Source organism: Solanum pennellii, chromosome 1, assembly GCF_001406875.1.
Source record: "Solanum pennellii chromosome 1, SPENNV200".
NCBI lineage: Eukaryota > Viridiplantae > Streptophyta > Magnoliopsida > Solanales > Solanaceae > Solanum > Solanum pennellii.
Window position 1 is genome coordinate 46153024 of NC_028637.1, and position 7652 is coordinate 46160675.

The window sequence follows — 7652 nt, forward strand, 5'->3', positions numbered from 1 at the left end:
AGAAGGGGAATATTACATAGTTGGGATTCGATCCCTCTTTTTGTGAAATTAAGTGGTTCTTTAGAACATTGGGAAAAAACATTTTATTTGTTCGCAAAATCATGTTGGAAATATAGCTCACATATCCTAGTCTTGGTCAAGTTGAACAACCTCTACATCTTTCAAAATCATGTTGGAAATTTAGCTCACATATCCTAGTTTAAAAGTTTTTAAGTTAAGCTGGACTAGAACAGAGTACTTGGAGTCTATTAATAGTAGTAGTAGTTAGTAATCACTTAATTTGTTTATCAATTTGTGATACTATTTGTATTTGTTTTGTATCTTGTTATTTCGCTATCACATTTTCCCCGCTTCGAGAACTTCTCTACCTCACAAAGGTAGTGGTAAGGTTTGTGTACAACCTTGTTACCCCAAACCTCATTAGTGAGACTACTCTGAGCATGCTATTGTTGTTTCTATATATGGGCAAATGAAACATAACAAATTGAAATATGTTGAGAAATAACTCTTTAGTTGAGGAAACCCTGATTTTAATAATAACATTTGCATACGTTAGTTTCATTTCAAACCATGTCGCTGCTTAATTTTCTAGGTTTGATGGTAATTAGTGTTGTAGCGTCTAGTTAATGTCCTTGTTCAGCTGCATTGATTTGTTCCCCATGAATGCTCTTGTATTTCCAGTTGTTGTAAGTCTTTATTATAGTGGATAAAGGATGTCCCATATGTATATATTGTTTACATACCAAGATCAGGAGAAATTGTTTTCTCCTTCTAATTTTTAATTGGTGCGTCTTGTCTTGTCTCTCTGACTGGCTTGATAGAGCTCCGATTCAACTGCTCAAACTTCTTTGCAGCAAAAAGATAAATAAGGAATTAGAGAATCTGTTATCTCGAGGCTTCCTCATTTTCTAGGTTTTACTCATCGTTTTTGTTTTACTTTCTTAATTCACAACTTACCTCAACAGAATGCCACTTTTCTGAGAACTTTATTGAGAATTACTTTCTATCTTGTTGGATGAAGCCATTACTCAACGACATAATTATCAAGGTTGACAAACTTCATTCTAGCTAATTTCGTCTCAAATGATGTTTCGACATACCATTGCTTAAATTTTGGGTAATTGTGAACATTTAATAGGTTATCACTTCTATTGATATTTGATATGAAAATCTCTAAAACAGGTCATCATACATTCCCTGAGTGTCAGTCATTGGTGCCTTCATTTACCCGTAAAAGAAGTTGGCTGTAATACTGATGAAGTTACTGCCTTAACTCTTAAGCTTATTATTTTCTCATGATCTATATCTGAAGAAATTACAGGAAAATGCGTAGGATTTAATTATTTGTCTTGATAAGTTAAATGTGTAGGACTAATATTGAATAAAAGTTGTAGAGTTGTCAGTATTTTTTCTTTTTAATAATGGTAGCATAATATATACTAACATGTATACTGTAACAACTGTATAATCCCCCAAAAATAAATAAAAAATTACAAAAAAAGGATGTCTTCCTATCTACGTTTCTTCTTACTGTTGTCTGAAACATCAAAAATATCTTATGCTTCTATTGAACCTTCCTTCTTGTACAAAAATATTAAGAGACTAAGCATTTCATCTTCAACTTCTAGATGTTGTGGTGCTTGTCCTCAAAACTCCTTTGATTTCTCTCTTCCCAAACAGTGCATCGTATACATGTTTGAAAATCCTCTGTCACTCCTTTTGGATGGTCAAATTTCCATCCATCACGACTCGAGACTACCTCTTCGTCGTAATACGGAGCTTACAACCACAAGTGACCCATACTAACCCATGGCCTAGCATGACACTATGATTTATGTGAACATTAACTTTATTTAAATGCGGAAGCTAAACTAAACTAACTTAGTGGTTTGAAATATAAAATTTAAATACTCAAAAGCGATTTCATCTGAAAAAACAAAAGAAAGCAAACATGTTTATCTGATTGTCTATTTGAAAGCCTTTACTAAGATGAGTTGTTAGGACAAGCCCCTAACTAACTCTAATTGTCTGAAAACTAAGAGATTAACTATTGGAATAAATATAAAGGTTGTCCTAAAAAGATGAGGACTCACCAAACGTGTTGCTGAGCTATTTGGAAGTCGTACTAACCGCGGGTTGTATGCTAAACATTCGAGCCTGTATTATAAAACAATATAATGCGAAGAATATGCGGTCTGTACTGTAAATATATGTTGTATGTGAAATAACTGAGTAGTAAAACATGTAACTGATAAATGCTGAAAACTAGGATAACTAACTACAAGGTCATGAAACATCTGAGATTGGGCTGTGGGAGATAATAATAACCAACATATAACCATGTGAGATGAACATGGAGTTCAATGTTATACCTTGCTAGGATATGGGTCCAATATATCTTGCCAGGATATGGGGGGTGATCAATATGGAACCACTAAGTTGATGTGCATGAAGGATTTAATCCTGGTCTGATGGGTGACCCTTCTACTCCTATAGTGACAAGTAGTTTTGGGGATTATGGATTGCTACTATAGGTCTCAGTCCTAACTAACGGATGAACCTTCATCTGTAAATTCCCTTGGTGCTAAGTTACCTCCCAATTCAATTTAAACTGATAATAGTATAATGCCAATAAGATGAATAAAAGTATATTCTGAATAGCTTACAAATACTAATAAATTGATGATAACTAATAGATATTTTATCTGAAGCACCTCTAAATCATGAAAATTGATAATCTGTGACATGCAATCCTAAACAACATAGTTTTGAGTCGTGAAAAATATTTTGTTTTGAGGATTCATGAAATATTATTTAGAAGTATTGATTTTATTGATGGAATCACATAATCAAACTATCCAAGAAGAAGAATGGAAATTATAGTGAAAATCATGCTTTCATAGGAATCCTAACTTCTACAAAAATCATTATCTGAAAATCCGATTTTCTTTGGGACTCAAAGAGTGAAAAGATACCCATTGATGAAATTCCACACACCTGGAATGGAGACCCTAGCTTGATTCCTTAAACTTAAACTTGAAGATGAAGAACCCTAGTTATTGCTTGAGAGGAGTTAAGATGTACTAATTCTAATATTTGGGTGTTCACATGAATGGGAAGGTTTAGGTTGACGTATTTCCTCTTAATCCCTCTTAAAATAGGCTAAAATGATATAGTATAAGAATTGGAGGAGTGGGAAAAGATCAAAATAACAATGAAGGAAAACTAATACAACTTTGTTGAGGGTCATCTACGTTTCGTGGATTGGAGTACGGGTTGTAGATTCCTCCCATAGAAATCAGGCCTAAGGCTTCTCAAGTTTGATATATGAGACCCATTTATGGTTCATAATTCCATTTATGAGCTGCGTATGTGGTACATAAAAGTCAGATAAAAATCGAGTTTTAAGACTTTGATCCACAAGCCATTTACGACCCGTGAAAGTATCTACATCCTCTGGTCCTTGCTCGTTAAACTAAGGTTAAATTCCCAATCTCCAAAGTTTATCTACAAATCCCATCCACGTTTTTTGGTTCCATTTACGGCCCGTAGATGGTATCCATAAATCCCATAATTTCCGCAGACTTAAATTTTTGGATTTTCAATATTTGATTTGAACTTCAAAACTTTTGGGTTGCAATATCTCCTCCTTGGGAACATTCATATTTGAATGTATTCTTAATCAGTTAAAAAGTGTAGGTAATAGATCTGCGAACCCCGAACTTAACTAAATTGTGAAAGCTAATGGAGTGACTAACTTTGAACTAAAACATGAAAGGTGGACTGATTTCATCAACATGCATGCATATTTAGAAATGGGATCTAACCGAAATATATGAATCTAAATAGAGTACTATAGAGGAACTATTACCTCAAGTTGGAACTTATATCTACTTCTGCTTCCCAAGTCGCTCTTTCAACCAATTGATTCCTACAAAGGATTTTTACTAAAACGACATCCTTATTTCTCAACTTACAAACCTGACGGTTAAGAATCTTGATTGGGCTCTCTTCGTAAGAGAGACTATCCTTCACACCAAGATACTCTCTTAAGGAGCAATTGAGGTGGGATCACCAATGTATTTCATCAACAAGGACACATAGAGCACTGGATTCACTTATGTCAACTCTGCAGGTAAATACAACTCATTAGGCCACATTACTAAAACACCTCAAAATCTTGTAAGGACCAACATAATGGGTACTGAGCTTTCCTTTCTTATCAAACCTTATAACTCTTTTCATGGGTGAAATTTTCAGATACACCTAATCACTAATAACAAATTCAAGTGCTCTTATACTCACATCTTCATATGATTTTTGGCTACTTTGAGCCATTCTCAACCTATCTCTAATAAGTTGAAATTTCTCTATAGCTTCATGAACTGATTCAGTCCATATCATATGCTACTTGACCAACCTCAAACCTTCTTATAGGAGATGTACACCTTCTACCATAATGCGCCTCAAATGGAGTCATTTCGATACTGGAGTGGTAATTGTTATTATAAGTAAAATTGATAAGAGGCAAGAGATCATTCCAATTACTCTTACAGTCAATAACGCAAACTTTTAAGATATTCTACAAAGTCTGAATAGTCCGTTCTGCTTGACCCTTTGTATGCGGGTGAAAAGTTGTATTAAGTTTAACCTGAGTACCATAACCTTTCTGAAATTACTTCCAAAATTAGGAGGTGATCTGAGTACTTTTATCTTAGATGATGGATAAGGGAACCCATGAAATTTCACTAAATCCTGGATGTAAAGTCTAGCATAGTCCTTGATTGAATAAGAAGTATTAACTGGCAGTAAGTGTTCCGACTTAGTCATCTAGTCTACTACCATCTAGATACAATTATGTTGTCGACGTGTGTGAGGCAAACCTATGATAAACTCCATATTCAAATCCTCCCACATCCAAGTAGGGAAGTTGATATCCTGAGACATTATATCCTGGTTTATGATATTCAACCTTAACTTGTTGGCAATTTGGACACTTAGCCATAAATTTTGCAATATTGTTCCTATTCCATTTCCCATAGGTCATGCATGACAGATCTTAGTGGATTTTGGGTGAATAGAGTATCAAGAAGCGCAGGTCTGGGGTGAATAGAGTATCAAGAACCATATGCTTTTGTTAAAATCTGTTGCCTCAATCCGTCAACATCTAGACACCCAAACAATCCTGGTAATAAAGCACATTATTTGGACACTTGACCACAAGTTTTTCAATATTATTCTTCAAACCATTCCATTTCTCATAGGTCATTAAACACCTTCGTGGCTCTTGGGTGAATAGAGTATCAAGAACCATGAGCTTCTGTTAAAATTTGTTCCCTCAATCCATCAATATCTAGACACACAAATGATCCTGAAAACAAAGCACATTGTTTCCCCCTCTGGGTAAAGACTCCAGCAACTTTGTAAAGACTACTTTCTTCCATTCAATTAAAATAAGTCACAAAAGATGTTCTGGCCCATCATGAGTAATAACACCACAATTAGTCGAATCCACCAGGTAATATCTCAAATAAGCAAGCCTGTGGACCTCATGAACTAACTCATTCTCACTGTTATTAAGGCATATGCCTTTCGCGTTTAGCAACAAGGTGAAGCGAGGCGAGGCCTCGCCGCCTATTTCCAACAAAACAAGGCAACCTCTAAAATGTATGCCATGGTGATCAAAAAGCGATTGTCGACGTGATGTGGTGATGCAATAGGCGTCACCTTATTGTTTTTTTTAAGTCTGATTTAATAAATAAAAACAAAAATAAGGGTTTTTTTGGGGGGGTATTTTTGCAAACTCACCTCAGGACAATCGTAGAAGAATCACAATAACCACAAAACCATCTAAACCTTCTGGTATGGTCAAAACTTGGGATGAAGTAATTTTAGTCTTCAACTCTTGAAAACTCTTATCACAAGCTTCGGACCACGAAAAATATTACCTTCTTCTAAGTCAGTGTAGACAAACGAGAAACAGTAGAGGAAAATCCTTCAACGGACCATCTGCAGTAACTACCTAAACCTTAGAAGCTCCTAATATTTGGAGAGAGAGGTCTAGGCTAGTTCTTAACTACGTTGGTCTTTTGAGGATCAACTTGAATGCCCTCTTCAAAGACTACATGACCGACGAATGCTATTGATTTCAACCAAAACTCACGTTTATCAAACTTAGCAAACATCCAACGGTTCTTAAGAATCCTTAAGACAATTCTCAAATGACTTGCATGCTCATCCTCGCTCAAGAAAATAAGGATGTCATCTATTAAGACATTGACAAACATATTGAAATACTATTTGAACATCCTATCCATCTAGACCATAATAGCTATAAGAGCATTTTCTAGTCCAAAAGACATAACAACAAATTCATAGTGACGATGCCGAGTCCTAAAGGCCGTCTTCAAAATGTCACAATCTCCTACTCTAAGATGATAATAGACTGATGTGATGTCTATCTTTGAGAAGAAGCTGGCACCCTAAAGCTTCTCAAATAAGTCACTCTTTGGGGTGACCCAGTGTTTTGGGTTTAGACTTTCGTATTGGAGGCATCAAGTTTGAAACTCCTTGCCAGCGAAAGTAAGGGGTTTGCCTTTTGGGCCGAGCTCGTCGCATCGGGCTTGCTTAGTGCAAGTTACCTCTTCGGTGTGGTTTGCTAGCTATTGCATAGGACGGGGGTTTTACCCTGTGTGCACCCAAAGGGTAGCGACTGCGGGTTTCCCTTGTCATAAAAAAATTGGTCAAACAAGTAATCAATCTTAGGAAATGGAATACTTATTCTTGATAGTGACCTTGTTCAACTGACAATAATAAATACACATTTTGACAGAATCATCTTTCTTATGCACGCTAAAAATTGAGCAACGTATGGATAGATGTTGGGTCTAATGAAATTGTTATCTAGAAGATCCTTTCACTCCTTAAGCTCAACTGGAGCCATTCTATAAGAGTATAATTTGGTTTGTATCTAGTGGAATATCTATTTCGAAGTCAATTTCCCATTTGGGAGGGACTCTGCGAAGATCTTCTGGGAACACTTCGGGAAATTCTTTTGCCATTGGAATTGGCTGAAGTGTTGGGGTTTCGAAACTAGAATACTTAACCTAGACTAGATGGTAGATACGACCCGTAGAAATCATTTTCTTGGCCTTAAGTTAAGAGACAAATCGACCTATAGGCACTAAAGTACTACCTTTATACTCTATGGTTGTTTAATTAGGAAACGAAATCTAAGGACTCTAGTTCTACAATCAATTGAGGCATAATAATCAGAGACGAACCCATAGGGGGCTCCACCAGGAATGGCTCAAGGGTAAGTCTAGCAAAGCATCTGCTTTAGGCATCCAATATTTTGAGGCTCCAATAAATTTTATTAGTTAATTTTTTTTATTTTCACTTGAAACACTATTGAACATTACAATAAAATAAAATAAAACAAAAAAAAACAAAAAGAAAGGGAAGAAGAATAATTTACTTTTCATCTAGAACTTAGAACGTTGAATTAAACAACTCAACTTCATATTAATAAATAAAGTTTTACAACAGCATCCAACATGATGTGTTGCAAACAAATGTCTAACCTCTTATTCACTATGAGATTTGGTATACAATTCTCTATAACTTAAAAAATGAGATAAATTATGGCCAAA